Below are 18541 nucleotides of genomic sequence, written 5' to 3'. Positions count from 1 at the left end.
AATCATCTTTGACCTGTTCTTCTCGTGTCCTACCTTTCAACCTTTGAAGCCTATTCATTTCAAATTTTGTCAGTTTTTCTTGTCTTCAAGATCTAAATTTCTTTTTAAAAATCTCCACCTTAAATCCTAACTTGGATGAATAGCTCTATTTGTGAAATAAATATTTGAAGTACTTTATTTCTCTTCTGTCAATCATCTATCACTGTAATCCTCTGAACTGTGAAGACGGCACAAATAAGGACTCTCGTTAGGAAAAACTCCTTACAAGGAGAAGCCTAGGACATTCGTCAAAACCACAAGACAACCAGCTTAGAAATAATTCCAGAGAAAACTGTTTCCTATGACATGTGTGATGACAGAAACAAAATGCATGATTATGTTGCATTTAACCCAAATGACTTAGTCACCAAATTTGCAATTGAGAAATAGAAAAGATGAGGAATACCAGGATGTCGCATAAAAATTAACCCACTTTAGAAGGGACACTTCAAAGATACGTCCCTCTGTTTTTAGACACATTTGCATGAATTCATCTGTGTAGAAATCTTCTGATTAGATTCTGAATATCTGACACCAGTATTCATCCACCACGGTCACTGCAATCCTGAGCTCTAGTATGATGGCAACTGGAGAGAGCCCTGAACAGAAATCAGGTAAGGCTTGTGCCACCACTCAGAGGGACTGGGCCATTATCAGGAGAGACAGGAGGACTTGCTACTCTTTTTCTTTCTAAACACAGAAGTACCTCCTGAGCAACACTAGGTCTGTTGGCACCTTCAACTTTCATTTTACAACTTACAGTACTATGAGAATAAACTTGTAAGCTGTTTATGCTCCCAAATCCATGGTGTCTTGTTATAATACTAGGACTCGGGCAATGATATTACTCTTGAAATTTCTGTTACTGAACTTTCTCTCTATAAAAAATGAAATCTTCAAGATTTTCATTCATTGTATCTGGATCCTATCCATCTAACACTTCTTCTCCCAGACCTTCTCTCTCTTCCATATCCATCTCTGTCTTCATTTGTTTAAAAAAAAATGCCTATTGAATACCATTGGTGTTATCTATATACCAATAGCTCTCCAGCTAAGTGTGTCCTGCTCACCCTCTTCTCCATGTTGGGATTTGGTCCTGCTTGAGCTTGGGCAGGCCTTGCATATGCTGTAACTACCACTTTGATTTCATATGTAACTGGCCTAGTGCACGTGGAAACCATTGCTCTCTCGTATTCATCCTCTACTTGTGGGAAAATCTTACACTTTTCCCACCCCCTCTTTGGTAGTCAGTGATCCCTGAATTTTTGGAAGAAGGGAAGTGTGATGTAAATGTTCTATTTTTGAGACAAGGTTTCTCTGTGTAACAGTCCTAGCTGTCGTGGAACTATCTTTGTAAACCAGGCTGTCCTCGAACTCACAGAGATCCACCTGCCTCTGCCTCCCAAGTGCTGGGGTTAAAGGCCTGTGCCACCACCACCTAAATACTATAAATGTTCTTGAGGATGCTCACTCCACGGCCACTTTTCTCTACATTGTGACCACTTAAGGATCTCTGTGATGATCATCATCTCCTGGGAAAAGAAGCCTTTCCAATAAAACTAGAGAGATGCACTCATCTATGGATACATGAAAAAGTTATTAGAAGTCGGGTTAGTACTAAATTTCATCAGCAGAGCAATAATTGTAGGTTCTCTCCTAGAGCCTATTACCTATCTAACTATGGGAGCTTGGAGTATGGGTTCTGCCTTGTGGAGCAGTTCTTAAATCCAACAAAATTTTGGTTACTCCCGTGACACTCACCCTGCTATTGCATCAGTAGGCACCTCTTTCCAAGAAGGTCATTGTTGTAGCTCACAGGCTTTACAGCTGATAATATTGATGATTCTTTTTCTCCTTCGACAGCATGCACAGTACCTTCCAGTTCAAACGAAGATTCTCAGTCAGTACCAACATGTTTTCTCCACTAGGACTGAAGTGTGTGATATCTTCAGCAATAGGGTCTTACAATCAAGTTTTGGAGAGTCACCAAGAACAATGGCAGTAGTCTGCGATATTTGGGACCCCAGTGGCCAGCAACTTCAATAAGAAACCTATTATTGACACTGGGCATTTGTTTTGTTAGCCTGTGGTATCTGGTAGAGGCATTGTTGCCCTCTTACAGGGTAACTCCATTTAAGATGTATAATATATCTTATATGTTTTATATTAATATGGATATATATATTCATCTTAAATTTCACCCAACTTAGTTAGTACTATTAAGTGTAAAAATGAGCATCCAGCAAAATTTTTCAAGTGTCATGTCTGAAAACCCACTATTAATGGTAGTTTTCTAATTGCAACTTTAAATGTCCACCTCTTCAAAAAACAATGGCTATGTCTAAAACAGAGGAGATAAAAGGCTCCTAAATGGGTCAAGGGGACAGATTTCTCTGTCAAGGCTGACTACAGTTTGAATTTTCGTTGTCTCTAAATTGCAGTTGCAGTGGTCTTTCCTTGACAGGGGTCTGTCTGCTCTCCAGTGTCCACTGCTACAGATTTTGATATTCATCTTTGACTGGAAAGTGTTCTTTTTTGTATGTGGACATTGACTTTATACATGTGATTACTGGCTGACTTTTTCCTTTTCCCCTGGGAAAAGTCCTTCCCCAAAGCCTGTTCAAATAGCCCAATCTTCCTTTGAGAAGGAATATGGGCAGGGAAGCTGCTCTCATTTTGTATTCTCTGTCTAACTTGTAGGTTTTATTTATTTCTCAGCACTCCATGGAACTAGATACATATCATAAAAAGAAGTTTATAAAAATGTTGGATTTTAGGCACTATTTGCTTGGTGATCGCCACCTGCAAAGAAGAAATGAAAGAAATCTAAAAGCCTTCCTAATACCATTAACTATTTGGGTAATATGAACACAGCCTTAAAATCATGCTTATCAGCTGAGGTGATTCAATTCCAAGTGGTCTGATGATCATGGTATAATTAATAGTCTTTAATTGATGCTAAAGAAATGATTTTATTTTTTTGCCTGGATTTTTGAAATATTTATACCAGTATTTTTAAACACAAAAAATATCTAAGAAGATACAAAACTAAATCATAACATTGAAATGTGCTAAATGACATGGTGTGATACCCAACAGGAAGATATAAACCTATTATGTTTGTAATTTATATTTAAAAAATCTGTTATATTAAAAATGTTGATATGGCATTATAAGCTAGATAGCTAAACATAATTTTCATATATATATATGAAAACACAGAATGTTCTTATGTATATATGCATAATAACAAAATATCTTATATATTTTTCTTATATATACGTATCTAAGAAAATTCTGTATTTTATAGGAGTACAAGTTGACTTTAAAACAACAGAAAATTAATATGCACACACTGAATCAATAGAAATATAGTAGTCATGTTAAAATGTTAAGCATATTAAAAAGACACTCAAAATTTTTCTGCTTGGGTATTATTTTTGAAAAAATATTGTAGACTTTATTCACAAGCAAAATTGAAATTAAGATTACATAAAATATAGTCTTCTTCAAAAGGAGCATGGTTAATAGTATTTGATATGTGAGGTGACATTGAGAAAAATATAACATTTTTGTTGTTGCTTTGTTTGAGGTGTTAGGATTAAACAAACCCAAGACTAACCCCATGTTTATGACATTTCTCTACATCTCCATGTCAGCAAAAATTTGATAGGTGTTTTAATACTTTTGGTGGAGATAACTTAGTGCCATAACTAATATATATATATATACATATATATATATGTATATGTATATATATACACATACATTCACTGTGGTGAACTGTGCTGGTGTTCTAAATATTTGCTTTCCTTTTGTGTGTGGAAGAGAATTGTATATTCATACCTCATTGTTCTCACCCCTGACCACCCAGCTTCCTTTGGGTGGTGGACTGCATGTAGAAGAAACACACATTGTTTGGTTTCAAGTATTAATAGAAAACACAAGACTCACGACAATATTAATTATATTATTTTTCTACCAAAAGCCTATTGTGTCCTAAGCAATACACTCCTGTAGCCTCAGTCCTGGTATAAAAACGATGTAGAAAAGAGCCAAAATCACCTACTATGGTGACATAAAATGAGTGAGAGATAAATTTTTACAGTTGCAAGATATGAGGATATCATTGCTTAGTAGCACATAATGTGGTCTTGAACTTATGCTGTGGTTATATTATTTCTGTATGAAATTATATGCATATAGAGAGATTTTATGCATATGGACATCATTTATATTATGTGTATTGCTGATGAAGCCCAACAGTCTAAATTTTATTCCTACATGTAAAGGTAAGGGAAGAGAACCTGCTCTGTAGAATTGGACTCTAACCTCTGCACACGTGCCATGTATTCTAATGTTACACATTTGACCCATTTCACCTTCCTCCCTCCAAACCCTTCCACACAACTCTTCTTTCTCTCTTTCAAATGGCCTCTTATTTTCACTAATACATTGTTACATATACCTAAATATGTAAGTATATTCTGCTTAATGTATATAATATTAATTGTATGTATGTTTGCAGTTCTGATCATTTGGTATTGAATAACCAATTAATGTGCTCTTCTCCAGGTAAAACTATTTCTCCAACTCTCAGCATTCCTTAGCTGCCAGTAGTTCATTATATAGGGTTGAGGCCTCATGGTCTTTTTCCATCATCCTCTTAGGCATGTCTGTTGGTATTTACTGTGTTCAGCTCGCATTTAGGCTACCCTGTTGGTGAGCTTTTGTGGGTGTAGTTTCTGACATTTGAATGAGACACAATCTCACACAAAAATCGCTATTCCGCTGGTTCTTACAATCTGTCCACATCTTTCTTCAGTGATGGTTAGGTCTTGGAGTTGTGTTGTAGATATATGCTTCAGGACTGGGCTCCCCAACTCAGCCTTTTGACTGGCTATGGTTTTCTGTAATAGTCTCCATTTGTTAGAAAGAGAAGTTTCCTTAATGAATGGTGAGAATTACATTTATCTGTGGATACAAGGACAAATAAAATATTAGAATCTAGTTAGGCATCATGCTAGCTTAGTAATGTGGTGGTTGTAGGATCTCTTCCAAGAGCCACGATTTTACTAAATCTGCCATTAGTCACATTTTAAAAGTACAGATCTACAGGCAAAATATGTCCCCCATTCTGCCTCAATGAGAACTCCACTTTTTTTCCAGAAGGATGTTCCTACTGGATCTAGAGATTGAGGTTAGTATTTCTTTTCTTCCTGTACTTAAATATTATCGGGGACCTTCTGGGCTCTAAGGGTTTTGATGAGAAATCAGCGAATAATCAGCCTGGGTTTCTCTTTTTCGCTCATGACACCACTTTCCTCTATTGCTTTTGAGTTTGTCTTTGTTTTTAGAAGGTTAATTAGGATGTCTACTGGTGGATGTATTGGGGGTTACCTTTGGTGTTGGTTCAGCATCTCAAAGTTGTAGGTTTATGTCTCAACAAAGCTAAGGATGCTTCAGCCACCATTTCTGTTTTCTCTTCTCTCAGTATTTGGATGACACTTGTTAGTTCATATGATTCTGAGGTCATTGAGGCATTTTATGGGTTTGTTTTCTAGTAAATTCTTTCTTGTTCAACTTAAATAATTTATATGGTTCTATATTTTACTTTACCATTTCTTTCCTCATCCCTTCCATCTTATCATCATTAAGCCTACCAACCAAGTATTTTATTTTGCTGGTTATAGTATTCCATTAGGAAATTTCCATTTTATTTTTCCTATGTCTTTGGTGATTTTTCTATCTTCCTTTTTAAGAAAGTTTGTAGATGCTTTAAATTTTCATATATATATATATTTGTTTGTGACACAGGATCTCCCTTTATAGCTGTGGCTGTCCAAGAACTTGCTCTCTAGACCAGGCTGGCCTTGAGCTTAGAGATTTGCTGGCTTCTGCCTCCCTAGTACTGAGATTAAAGGTAAGTGTAGTTCCTTTAAAATCACTACCAGATTATTGGAATAACTTTAGATTTAAAAAAAAACCCATTTTATTAACCTTTGGGTTCTTGGTATGAGTGGGCTTTTATTGAAATGAAGGCTTTTAAAACTTGAACTCTTCTGTTTTAGCTGGACCCCTCAGACACTGGATGAAGAGAGTAGTACAAATTCCACTTAGTTTCAAAGTTAAGCAAATTTTGTCTTATTTCACTCTCAAAACAGAAATCTTCCCACTCCTTTCCACTCCCAGAGGTTTACAAATAAATCCTCTAGCGTTTTCCATCCCTCATGCTGATATTTCCCTATGCTGACTTTAATAAATGCTTTTATCAATTGGGACAGTTGATCAGATGGTTTGTGTGCCCTGATAGGGTGACAGAACCTCTTTTCAAACTGACAGAATATTCAAAACCTTTACTCTTTCCACCAGCAAAAGCTGCTCTGTAAATGCCAAGTTCTTTTAAAATTGTGCTCCTCGCTGATGCATGTATTATTCATCTGACTGAGGTATCCCACACTATCAAGGGTGAAATTTGCAAGAAATCTATCTCTGAGCTTCCCTTTGATGCTGTGAGAAGATTCAGAATGACTGGACTGGAAGATGATTGTAATTTTTTCCTTCCTTCTGGTTAAACTAAAGATGTCTGACTTCTGCTTTATATCACCAGGTGACCTGTCACCCAAGAAGATGACCCTAAGAGCTGGAGTCACCCAAGTAAAGAGAAACAAGCTGTGTGATCCAAGTGTGGTAGAGTAGGTACTGACACCAACAAATGGATGCACACGTTTCTTTAGTTCTGTACATGATATTTTGTAATGGAACATCAAGCAAGGCATTAAATGGAGTAGCGGCAGTAGCAAAAGCTGAGAGATGGCTATGTATTTTCTTCTCACTACACAATCTAGATGGTCAAATCTTAAATGAGATAGAAGTGTCTTTTACCCTACAAAAGCTACTCAGTTTCAAGAGGTCCCATTTATTAATTATTGCTCTCAGTGTCTGTGCTTCTGGTGTTATATTTAGGAAGTGATCTCCTATGCCAATGTGTTCATGAGTACTTCCTGCTTTCTCTTCTATCAAATTCTGTGTAACTGAATTTACGTTGAGGTCTTTGATCTGCTTGGACTTGAGTTTTGTGCATGGTGACAGAGATGGATCTATTTGTAATCTTTTACATGTTGACATCCAGTTATGCCAGCACCATTGGTTGAAGATACTTTCTTTTTTCCATTGTATGGTTTTGGCTTCTTTGTCAAAAGTCAGGTGTTCATATGCTCACAAGCCAATCTGATGGAAGATATTCCATCAACTGAAGTTATGTCTTCCTAAGTAACTTTAGTTTATATCTAGTTGAGAAAAAAATTACCAATACAATTATCAAACTATACTAGATATACAATTAATCTGAGATTTGGGGAGTCATTTCCATAAAAGTCATGCATTTGATGAGTAAATCATAAAAAAAGCAAACAAGCAACAAAACCCACCAAGAAGTGGCTGAAATTGGGCTGTGAGTCACTGAGTGGGTAACACTCTTTTCTATGTGACAATCTATGCCAAAGTTGTCCTTATGGTCAACTGAGAAATGAGCCAAACCCAAGCCCCTCTGAGGTCTACAAATGACAGAGTGGGTGAAGCATAAGTTTCTTTATTTTATAAAGCAGGACATCTTGGGCAATAGGTCTGGGATTTCTTTCCTTTTCTATTTTTGAGAATGACCTCTAGCTGACTTGTGTTTCCCGGAAGGCTTAAATTGGATGTGGTGTCCATCTCCGTCCAATGTCCTAAATTACAGAGTTCCTCTACAGCTGTTTAGAAAGCTGAAAATTCTATACAGAGTTATTAGGGTATTAGGGGTTCATTAAAGATCTTTCGTCTTGAGACAGAATTTCATTTTATAGCTATGGTAGTAGCCTTAAATTCACAGCAAATTTCCTATCTTAGCCTTATAAGGTCTGAGATTATAGTTATGAGTCACCAAGCCTTCTCAATTATCTTTCCATACATATAGAAGTATATATAGGTAGATAAATAAACACATGCACATGAAGGTTTCTAGATTTGAAAAACAGAAATATTCGATGAAATATACTTTATATTCAAATCTAGTTTAGATCAATGTTTCTGTTGCTTCCTGTCAGAGAAAACAGAATTTTGAACTTGAGGACTTCTAAAATTTTCTCTACCTAATTAGAACATTTAAACTTTTATTAATATAATTATCATGTGTATTACTAGTGTATGTTTATACATGTTTGTGTGTGACGTAAGTGTGAATGTAGGCACGAGCTACAGAGTGTATGTGGGGATGAAAGGATAACCTTCAGGTGTTGTTTCTCTTCTTCTACTCTGTGGGTTTAGGGATCAAAATCAAATGCCAGACTTGTGCTGCAAGTGCCTGTACCTACTGAGTCATTTTGCTGGTTCTACTTATTAGATATTATTCTCTGTAAATATCTGGCAGTCTCTTCAAATTAATATCACAGAATAAGCAATGGGTAAGTATGTCTTAGAAAGGGGGAGTTTATCTAGTAGATTTTTAAAAGACTAATGAGGTGTTTTAATAGAAGAATGTCAGGGAACGAGGCCTTATTGCTTCCACCAATCATCTGAGTGGGGGTATCTGCTGAATGTGTTTGTATGACAAACTGCCCTGTGAGACAGATACAATGTCTGCCAATGGCAGATAAATTTGCTTGCTATCCAGAATAACAAAGATACTGTCTCCCTCTTGGGTAAAGGTTAGGCCAGTTTAGTAGTATGCCTGTGGGGCTTTAAGAGTTTGAGATTTCCTTCGTCTAAGAGCCTTCAGATATGACCAGTACTTACGGTACCTCTGTGGGTCATTCTTTATTCCATCACATGACTTGAGAGGCAAGAACTGATGAGAATGTATGAAAGTCCATTCTCTGGCTCCAGAGTCTTGCATCATTTGTCAGCATCTATGGAAGTCTTTCAAGTTAACCTACTAGCTGGAATAAAAGTGACAGCATCAATATTCAAATGCTCCATCCTCACCACACTGTGCTATAGTACTTGCTAGTGAAGTAAACTGAATGGACCCGTGGAAAATCCCAAAGACCATAAATGCACAAAGAATTCAACATGCTCCTCAAATATGGCTATTTGTTGATACAGTTTATATGATATATCATCCCCATATCACAATCTCATCAATGCAATACGTAAATGTCGGTTGGACTCTGGGTGGTCCTGAGAGGTAACGAGCAGGGTAAAACTGGGAAAACTGCCCGAGCACAGCAATTACAGCCTCTACTTTCCAAAACTCTGCGTGGTTTTCTTTGGCTTCTGGGACCCATTGGCTATTCACATCCAGAACTATAATTTTCTGTTTCCATTCCGGTCTTTTATGCTAAATGTTAGAACTTTTCAGCATATGGTTAGTAAGACATGTTGGAGCATACTGACATGTTGAATTATTAAACAAATTCAAGGACACAGACTTACCCCCATTTTCTCTGACTTACAAACCTGTGGCCCCTTTAAGAAGCGATGGAGATCTGGGAGGAAGAGGAAATACAGAGAGTAAATGGTGGACAGAGATACATGATGAAAAGGCATAAACTCATCTACATTGATGAGGGAAGGCTTAGACTGTGCCATCAATGTGGCCAGCAGTCACAAAGGCTACTAAGAATTTACAGGGTGATGCTGGCTCAAATTCATATCTAAGTGTGAAATACACAGATTTTAAGGACAGAGTTCAAAACAACATGTAAATATCAACTCCTAACAGTGGGATCAGGGGTTGTCTCTGACTCTTTTGCCTGCTCTTGGGACTCTTTTCCTCCTACTGGGTTGCCTAGTCCAGCCTTGATATGATGGTTTGTGACTAGTCTTATTGTATCTCATCATGTTGTATTTGGTTGATATCCTTGGAAGGCTTGCTCTTTTCTGAAGGGAAATGAAGAAGGAGTGGACTTGGGGGAGATGGGAGGTGGAGAGCGAACTGGGAGGCATGGAGGAAGGGAAAACTGTGTTTGGGATGTATTGTATGAGAGGGGAAAAAAGATAACAGAACAAACTAAAAACAAAACAATAGCAACAACAAAACGATAAACAACAACAAAATAAAACATCTTGTTGAGGTAATAATTTATCCATTTTGGACTAAAGGAAGTGGAACAATAAAATGAATTTTAGCTACTTCTTTTTATTCATGGCCACAAGAATATTTTAAAATTGTGTTTATTAGGTTTTCCTGTTCCATATCTTTGCCAATGACCATGGTGATATCCAGGTGATATTACAAATCTTGTGACTGGCCCAAAATTATATACTGACTAGTATTGACTTTTGTAGAATTGATGAAAGAATTAATTTTGTGAAGAGTTTCAAATTGTCTATTTCTTTAGGGCAAAGTTCATCTATTATAGATTTTTATAATCTTTCATGATCCCTAGTGTGTAGCATGAATCTTAAAATTTCTTATTAATAAAATCAAACCTGAGGCCAGTTGTTGGGGTAAACACTGGAAAATTAGAGATCCAGAACAAGCCACAGCTACCTCACCTCGTCGGATCCTCAGCTGGTCTTATTTCCTCAGACTGGAGGCTTCTGAGTCCTCATCCAGAATGGGTCTCAGCTGAATTGCTGCTCAAAAGCCTGAATGCTTAACCAGGAAAAATGCTTAACCAGCCAAATGCTTCTAGTTTCTGGTCCCCATACCTTATGTATCTTTCTGCTTTCTGCCTCACTCCCTGGGATTAAAGGCTTGCTTTCTGGGATTAAAGGCGTGAGTCACCATGCTTGGCTGTATTCTGGAACACATGGATTTCTGCCTCTGGAATGCTAGGATTAAAGGCGTGTGCTACCACTGCCTATCCTCTATGTTTAATATTGTGGCTTTTCTGTTTCTGACCCCAGATAAGTTTATTAGGATACACAATATTTTGGGGAACACAGTGCCACCACACTAGTGATAATATTATTCTCATTTAGTTTAACTTTTTCCAGTTGAAGGAATAATAGGGAAATAAAAAAAAAAAAGGCCTATGTGATGTTTACATGTACTGGGAGATTTTAATTCTGAGAAGGATACCTGAGTAGAACTTTGTTTCTCTTAGCTGTCATTCATAGTTTTTTAAGAGGACAGACCCAGTTTGTCTCTTCCTCTCCTTCAATATTTCTCTGCTTCACAGACATGTGCTCTCATGCCCAGTACCAGTCAGGTTTCTTGATTTCTCTCAACTTTGAGTTATTATTGGTTATAAAAAAGATGAAATGCTAATGTTTTTATACATATATCCTTTCACTCACTCGTGTGTGTGTGTGTGTGTGTGTGTGTGTGTGTGTGTGTGTGTGTGTGCTTGTCTGTGAGCAGGCAAGTATGCCTGTGTATACAGAGGCTAGAAGACGATGTCATTTTTTCTTGTTCCCTTGAGACAAGGTCTCTCACTGAATGCCAGCTAGGCTGGTATCCAGTAAGCCTCAGTGATCTTCTGTCTATACTTATCACAGTCTTGGGATTACAGATGTGTGTGTAGTTATGGGGGCTTTTTTGTGGGTGGTGGAATCTGAACTTAGCTCTTCTCTTATCCATGTATCTCACTAGGCCCACATCTCCTATTTTAGAAAATACAGAACATGCACAGGGATTAAAGTGGGATTCCCTTGTGCACACATGAATAACTTAGCGGAAACATAGACCAAGTATTTTCAGATTTTTCTTAACGTTTTAGTCTTAAAAACCAATATTTTTTACATGTGCACTCAGATGTAGAAAAGTTCTATCATAGAGGAAAAGCTTGTAGAATTTTCATGATGCCCTTGTGATTTGTTCCTCTACTACTTTCTTGTTTGGTACAGGGAATCTTTAGAAGGAAGGGATGCTCTTCCAAATGTAGTATCAGTGATTACTAGCATTCATGCAAATCTCAAAAGAAACTAATAGCTCCCATATAAAGTGTGGTTAAAGGGACCAGTTGCAATCTAAGACATAGAAACAAAATTTTGTGTTTTCTGGCATGCTAAGACATATAAAACACACTGTATATGTTCTTGACTGGGTGTATTAATATTAATTCTGATAGATTCTGGAAGATTTTTGCTGTTTATGATTTATAAATGATGATGTGAAATTATTTTGTACTATATTATGTATATGGTTCTTATAGATATCACAGGTGGGAGATTTTGTACCCTCTTTATAATTATAAATAACCTAGGTTTCAGAGAGATTAATAATATTGATTAGTATTGAGCATGAGAGTACATGCATGAAATCCTAGCACATAAGAAGTAGAGGCAGGAGGGTCTTGGGTCAGAGGCCAGTTTGGTATTACACAGTGAGTCCTAGACAAGCTAGAGGTACATAGCATGACCCCGTTTGAAAGAAAGAGTGCAGGAGACAGGATTTCCCAAGGTCATACCTTGATAATCTAGCTACTCAAAAGGCATATGTTAGAATCCTTACCACCATCATATTGCACGTGATGCTGTTATAGATGGGACCTTTGGCAGATGGTCAAGCCACGAATGGAGTTTGTGTCTTTTGTAGAGGATGGAAAGTCACCTCTTGATCAGAAAGGACATCATGAATCAGAAAGCTGGCCCTCACTATGCAATGCATCTGCTGGTGCTTTGATCATGAACTTGAAGACACTAGACTTGTGAGAAATCAATTTCTGTCATTTCTGTCATCTGGTGTACTCTGTTCAGTTATTGAATTCTGAACATACCAAGACAGGACTTACTGCTTATCAGGAAAAGAGTTGAGTGAATTCAATTCTTTGGTCTTATTTGAAAGCCCATGCTCTATTTCTCTCCTAGTTCCTTCCTATCACAATGATTGATCATTATGATAATATCTGAAGTTGGTATCAGTATCGGTGCCATTACCTTACCTTCCTTTAGTCATATCTGCCTTCCTCTTCCATTCCTTTCTCTACCCCTTATTCTTTGCCATCTGTGTGTGGGGGTTCTCTTTTACTTTCCCCTTTTTGTTTTTAAGACAGGGTATTAGACCACCCAAGGCTGGTTTAAAACTCATCTTGTTGCAGGATATGACTTTGAAGCCCTCAGGTTTTTGCACCACTCCCAAGTGCTGGGGCTACAGTTTTATGCTATTACCCCTGACTATATATCCATGATTTCTATTCCCTCTTGATTACTCCTGCCTCTATTATGTCTATCTCCTCCTTTTGTAATAACTCTTTGTTTCATTTCCTCACTTCATGTATTGTTTATTTGTTCTTTTCCCAGCATTTATTACTTAAGCTACATTCTTCCGTGTCCTCTGGGGACTTTAATATGTGATAAAGTCTTATAGCTAGAGAAAGGCAAATGGTAACTGTAATAGCTAAAGAGGAAAGCAAAGAAAAGCCCTAGATTTGTTCAGACTTGAAAATAATTATTTCACTGAATACTTCAAGTGTACAACCAATGTAGACCTCTAAAAGACAGAGCCAGAAGAGAGCTTGGAGCTTCTCTAACATGATATCTATAGTATGTACCAGACAAAGCACAAACTCAAGGGAGCTAAAACACTACACCAAAGGATTAACTTTATTAGACAGTAAAAGAGACCTAAACTCTGTGATTCTTATTTTATGCTCTAGGAAAATATGTGGAAACATAAACAACAAGGAGACATGGAAACCTACTGACTAGCACACTGTGAGGCCTGAAACAATGAAGCTCATTTTCTTGTTCCATAAAGATCTGGAGAAAATAAGTGAGGTACTGAATGAGAGATCTGATTAAAATATAGGCAACACTGGTTGCCTAAAAATTAAAGAACAACTTTTCATAGTCTTATGCCAAACTAAATAAAGAACTCATTAACTACATAGATGCTGTTGTGTTTTTTAACCTAGGTAATAAAAAATTCTCTGTGTACAATGGATTAGTATTTAAGGGAGCAAACAAGATGTCTGTTTTGTCACTGTTCTCACTCAACAGAAAATACTTTTCTAGGAAAGTATGTAACAGGATACCTAGACCCTGTGCATGCAATAGATGGGTTTCATGCTTTCTCTCCTCTATATGATCTCCCAGAAGACTCTAAGGGAACATTTATAGCTGTATTCTAGTCTGGCTCACAGTTAGGTTTCACGTGTGTAGTCCAAAGAACACTTCAGTCAAGGGAAGTGACTCATTTTAGGGGAAGTTGCCTGTGCTTGAAAGTCAAAATCTTGATTTGGTACCTGGCTGTGATTCTAATGATCCAAATGATTTGTGCAGTGTATATCACCCTTGTTTTCCTACATTCTTGTTCATAAAATGCATCTAATGCTGACACCGACACTGATATTCTAAAGAAACTAGCAACTGAATAGCCTGCATGTAGTAGTTCACTCAGCATCTGCCCCATTGGGAGGCTCTATAAATATTAGCTGTTATTATTTTTGGCATAAAACTCTGTCTTTAGGGATGAGACTTTAGATTGTCAATATTTCTGCTTCTGAATGAGCAGCTTCAGAAAATTGTGTTTACATTCAACAGATCAAAGCTCTGTGAAATGAAATTGTGTTTCAAAAGAACAGATTGATGCCTCGTGCACAGATGTCTCTCCCCATCCCGAACCAATAGGGCAAAATGTTTTACAGATTGGATGCTTGGCAAGAGCAGAATCCTGAAATAAAACTCCTATTGTTTTTCTTTTACTCAAAAAAAAAGTTTTAAAAGGCAATTGTAACCTTGGTTATTTATTTTCTTCTATGGGGAAAAAGAGCACATCTGTTTGCAATACTGGATTGAAAGGTCTAAAAATAAATATGTTTTAAAGCAAAGAAAAGGAACTCTGTTGGCACTCTAAATCTGATCGACAGGGAGACAATGTTTGTTCTGAAACTGTTTGGCTTCTTTCAAGAATGGAAAAGGGAGGCAGATGATGTAAAATGATATAGTTTTAATGAAGTGTTGAAGAATAACATAAAGCGTGTTATTTTTATTCATCTGGTAAATGGTTTTAACTGTGATATAATATCTTAGCATTTTCTTTTAAATTATGAGTGTATCCTGCATCTGTCACTACGTAGAGATGGCCAAGATTAAAAAAAAAAAAAAAGAACGATTTCTGTAACCTCCCATCTGGAATCAGAATGCAAAAACCAAAGTCAGATAAGAAATCTTAGCTATGCACTATTCTGAGTGTACTTTAGTTGGGTATATATTTTAAATCAGGTGCCTTTTTAAGTTTACTTCATATAAACAAGAAAAACAATTCATTGTGAAATAGGCTTAAACATACTGTGGTGACCATTGTACTCAGAAATGAACTAAATACTGCTGACCCCTGTGCCCAGGACTGATATCTCTTGGGAGGTCCAGATAAACTGAGGTTAGGGAGGAGGAGCTGTGAGGACTTAGCTGAAAATAGCGTTTCGATGGATTGAAACAGGAAACAGATTGAGTCTGGAAATTCGAGGGCAGCAGGGACACATTGAAAGACAAACATTGGTGACTCAGATGCAACTAAGCCAGAAAATCCTTATAATGGCCTACTGAACGGCTTTTTATCCAGGAAAAGATAGAGAGAAAGAGGGAGAGGGAGAAAGAGAGGGACACACACACACACACACACACACACACACACACACACACAGAGAGAGAGAGAGAGAGAGAGACAGAGAGACAGAGAGACAGAGAGACAGAGAGACAGAGACAGAAACAAAGACAGAGATCGGTAAATTGACAGACTACGACATGGAGAGTTAAGAAAGATGCCTGTAGATGAGAATATATCTTGCTCATTACCAGCTGGCTTGAAGCAGAAATGCATAAGAAAAATCCAAAAGCACGTGGCCTCTTTGGCCAGCTTAGGAAGAAAAATAATTTTATTCTATGTGGGCTAAAGTTGTAGTTTAGATATTAAATTGGAATTCAATCTTAATAACTGACTGCTAAGTTACTCAAACATGTCAATTCAGTTTGAATCTCAAGGCTTTGCATTTCATGTGTTCTGTACAAGTGCTATGTGTATTAAGGTAGCTTACAGAATGAAAGTCAGTGGCATAAAGAATGGGAAATGTTAGGAAACCTGTCAGTGAAGGATCTGCCTAAGTTACACCTGATACCATTAGCTCTACAGCAATGGGTAAGTGTATAATGTTATCATTCTTTGTATATGTAAATATGTAAAGGCGGCAGACAACCTAGAGACCTGGACTTGCAATAGGACACATTACCCTTCTCTCAAAGAAGCCTTGTAAATAACTCCTGACATTACCCGATAGTCTAAGAATTTCCACCATTTTCCTGTAATCAAAATTATGTGTGTCACATTTCCCTGAGCTGTTGATATTATAAATAAGGTTTTTTTTTTTAAGTCATGTTTGGAATAAGTGCCCTCAAGGTGTGATTGAAGATGCTTGCTTATTTTAATGGAGTCCTTGGGAAATATAAAGCCTTTCACAGTGATGGCATAGAGAGAAAGTCTCAAAAATAGTTTTCTCTGTTTTCAATTTTTGTGTATATGTGTGTGTGAGCATATAAACAAAAGCACTCACATAGAGTTCAGGAGACAACTCCAGGATTGGTCCTCACCTTCTCCCTCGTTTGAGATAAGAGTTTCTTGTTTCTTGCTGTCTATACCAGGCTAGCAGGCTGGCATGTTTCCAGGGATTTTCCAGTCCCTGTCTTACATCTCAGAAGCACAAAGAGCCCAAGGATTACAGAATATACTACACATATGTAGGTTCAGAGTATCCAAACTCAGGTTATCATGCTTGCATGGAATGTACCTTATTTATCCACTGAGCCACCTCCCCCCAGGCCCTTTAATAATTGTTTAGGGGTGGAAGAGATGATTTGTGTAAAGTTGCCCTTCCTCCAACAAGCCTGATGACTGGAATTCTATTCCCCAAAATGTGGCTTGCACATGTGTATACTCACACACATATGCATATTCACGCAACAATTAAAATACAGTATTTTAAAAAAACAAAATACAAGTTTCTGTTGTATCTTTAGTTTTTAATGTCATGATTTATGTATCTGAATGGTGGTTAAAATCCTCATTTGTCCACAGCTGCATCTTCATTGTCTTATTTCCTTCATAAACTCCATCCTGTTCTTACCAGCTGCCTCATTCCATCAAAAACTGCCCATTGAAGATTCTCAATATATTCTCAAGAATATATTCAATAACGTAAAGAGCAATACGGCACCACCAGAACCTGGTGATCCTACAACAGCAAGACCAGAACATGCCAACGCAGATGATCCAGTAGAAAGTGATCTTAAAAACAACTTTATGAAGACAATAGAAACCCTGAAAGAGGAAATGAAAAATTCCCTTAAAGAAATGGAGGAAAAGACAAACAAAAAAGTGGAGGAAATCAATAAATCCCTTAAAGAAAACCAAGACATCCAAGAAAAAACAATCAAACAGGTGAAGGAAACAGTTCAAGGCTTGAAAATTGAAATAGAGGCAATTCAGGAAATTCAGGAAAAGGAAATTCAGGAATTAAGGGAAAGGAAAATCTGAATAAATGAACAGGAACTACAGAGGCAAACATAATCAACAGAATATAAGAGATGGAAAAAAAGAATCTCAGAATTTGAGGCGATGATAGATGAAATAGATTCATCTGTGAAAGAAAATGTTAAATCCAACAAATTTATTAACACAAAACATCCAGGAAATCTGGATGAAAAGACCAAATCTAAGAATAATAGGGATAGAAGAAGGAGAAGAATTCCAGCTCAAGGATACAGAAAATACATTCAACAGAATCATAGAAGAAAACTTTCCAAACCTATAAAGATACAAGAAGTGTACAGAACACCAAAGAGACTAGACAACAAAAAAGTCCCCTTGACACAAAATACTCAAAGAATTAAACATACAGAATAAAGAGAGAATTTTAAGAGCAGCAAAGGAAAAGTGTCAAGTAACTTACAAAGGCAGACCTGTCAAACTTGATTTCTCAATGGAAACTCTGAAAGTCAGAAGGTCCTTGACAGACATTCTATAGATACTAAGATACCACGGATGCCAGCCCAGACTGCTATACCCAGCAAAGCTTTCAATCACCATAGATGGAGAAAACAAGATATTCTATGACAAAACCACATTTAATCATTACATATTCACAAATCCAGCCCTACAAAAAGTACTAGAAAGAAAACTCCAACCCAAGAAAGTTAGCTGCAAGCACCAAAACACAGGCAATAGATAACCTCACACCAGCAAATCCCAAAGAAGGGAAACACACACACTACCACCACCACTAATAAAACCAAAAATAACAAGAATTAACAATCACTGGTCATTAATATCTCTTAATATCAATAGAATAAATTCACCTACAAAAAGACACAAGCTAACAGAATGGATATGACAACAGGATGCATTGTTCTGCTGCATACAAGAAATACACTTCAACCTCAAAGACAGACAATATCTCAGACTAAAGGGTTGGGAAAAGATTTTCCATTCAAATGGACCTAAGAAACAAGCTGGTATAGCTATGCTAATATCTAAAAAGCAAACTTCAAACTAGAATCAATAAAAAGAGATCAAGAAGGGCATTATATATTCATCACAGGAAAAATCCATCAAGATGAACTGTCAATTCTGTACATTTATGCC

The sequence above is a fragment of the Peromyscus maniculatus genome, chromosome 12 (genome assembly GCF_049852395.1).
Source record: "Peromyscus maniculatus bairdii isolate BWxNUB_F1_BW_parent chromosome 12, HU_Pman_BW_mat_3.1, whole genome shotgun sequence".
Lineage (NCBI taxonomy): Eukaryota > Metazoa > Chordata > Mammalia > Rodentia > Cricetidae > Peromyscus > Peromyscus maniculatus.
The sequence above is the reverse complement of the archived record's forward strand: the minus strand, read 5'-3'. Positions refer to the sequence as shown.